Here is a 1,878-nt window from a genome sequence, read left to right as displayed (position 1 = left end):
ATTTTTCAATCTATATCATAAAAATACCAAAAATATTTATCTTATTATCTCTATGATATCTCACTTTTGCAAGTGGCCGTGAAGGGATGTACAACCCCTTTATCGTGTTGGTTGCAAGGTTCTTATTTGTTTGTGCAGGTACGAGGGATTTGTGTGTAGCCTCCTACTGGATTGATACCCTAGTTCTCAAAAACTGAGGAAAATACTTACGCTACTTTGCTGCATCACCCTTTCCTCCTCAAGGGAAAACCAACGCATGCTCAAGAGGTAGCAGCTGCCTCCACCCGCGAGTCGTTGTATCGTCTCGTGCTGCCCAATTCGCCGACCCGCTGCTACATCCATGGCCACGGCCTCGCTTCGAGGCGACCGTTTCTGCCATGGCACACTTCATCCGCTCTGTCAAGCCTCCTGCATCCTGCCGGCTCCGCCCTGCATCCCGCGGCCACCACTCTCCGGCAGTGCGCCATGTAAGTGGAAGTCTTCTACGGCTGGAGAAATACTGAACCTGATAGCTGCTACTATTAACGAATATTAGGGAATCATGGAAAATGTTTAGCAGCAGTGTAAATGAACTGACACAGAAGCAAATGTCAAACTTGGTGTGAATAAGATGCATTGCATGAAACCAGACAAATATACCCACAAATCGTCACGTAATGTTCGGGCTAAGTGCAGAACGGGAGATACTTAATCATTTAATGGCATTAAGATTGCATTGAAGGGTGATAGCTCTATGGAAGTACCATATATCAGCTAGATAAACGTGTTTGCTCAACCACCAAATTATTCGGCGAAGATGAAGCTTCAGGTTTTTTCCAATAGATGAGGCGATTCAAAAGGTTCTACAGCAGGAGAAACATAATCCTTTTGAGTTTCCAAGTAAATTTCCCAGTCCATCCATTGAGTGTAACACAGAACAGACCATGGTAGATAACGAAAGCAAAGTGACACCATTTTCATGGATTGACTGCATATCCAGTATCAGCTTATGGAGCACTATTATTGCAAGTTGTGCCCTCTCAAGACAACAGACAACCGCCTTTGCAAAATAGCTCGATTATCCAGCAGCAGATTCCTGCAATGTGCGATTCACTCGATGCTGCTATTGCTTCCTTGATTGCTTGCTAGCAAACAATTAACCAGCCAAAGGTATCAAATCCATCCCCTTAGGTAGCAGATGAAACATGTCATGCATTTCTCCTCCCCGGATTCAAAATTTAGACAGGATATCCTCTTGTGGCCCTGGCAATAGTACTGTATTACCTCAACTATCCTTGGTGCAATTGTTGAATCCGGTATAGATGGCGACCAACGCTCTACCCAATGCAGGACAGAGGAACCAAGGCCACCTTAGATACCACGAGGCTTGGGCAATAATGATAAGGGGAAGCCGGATGTGTCTTCGATGCCTGAATACACTGCTGATGGGGCACTTTACGACGCTAGGTTATTGAATTGAACTGAATTTTAGGGCTAAGCAGTTTGCTAGCAAACAGCTTGGATGCGTTCCCGAAGGTCTGTGTTTTGTAAGGCTCGACAATTTTACATGGAAGACTTGAAGTTACAAATCCTGCCCCCAACTAAAGAAAAGGAGGATCTGTGGCAGCATGTGGCAGGGTCCTGGAGGGGGCCAACACAAATATCCTTTGTATACATATAAGGATCAAAAGGAATTCAACAGCAGTACTGAAAGGTGATTTATGGATGCTACATACGGATCATCTGTCGTCTGAACAAATTAGGTGAAATCCATCCAGTCAATTTTTATTGAAACATTTTTTAGTCTTTCGAGAACAATTACTCTTGTCTGTGATATCTTTCATACAAGACAATTATTCATTACAAAAGTGGTGCCATGCCACGGATTCAGAGCGTGCG

At 44.0% G+C, this 1,878-nt stretch overlaps 1 pseudogene; it reads left to right on the top strand.

Annotated features, from left to right (window-relative positions):
* The first annotated feature begins 340 nt into the window (after positions 1-340).
* LOC123157926 (uncharacterized) lies at positions 341-1,530 on the top strand (annotated as a pseudogene).
* Positions 1,531-1,878: the final 348 nt, after the last annotated feature.

Source organism: Triticum aestivum, chromosome 7B, assembly GCF_018294505.1.
Source record: "Triticum aestivum cultivar Chinese Spring chromosome 7B, IWGSC CS RefSeq v2.1, whole genome shotgun sequence".
NCBI classification, from domain to species: domain Eukaryota; kingdom Viridiplantae; phylum Streptophyta; class Magnoliopsida; order Poales; family Poaceae; genus Triticum; species Triticum aestivum.
This window is presented reverse-complemented; position numbering and strand designations above follow the sequence as displayed.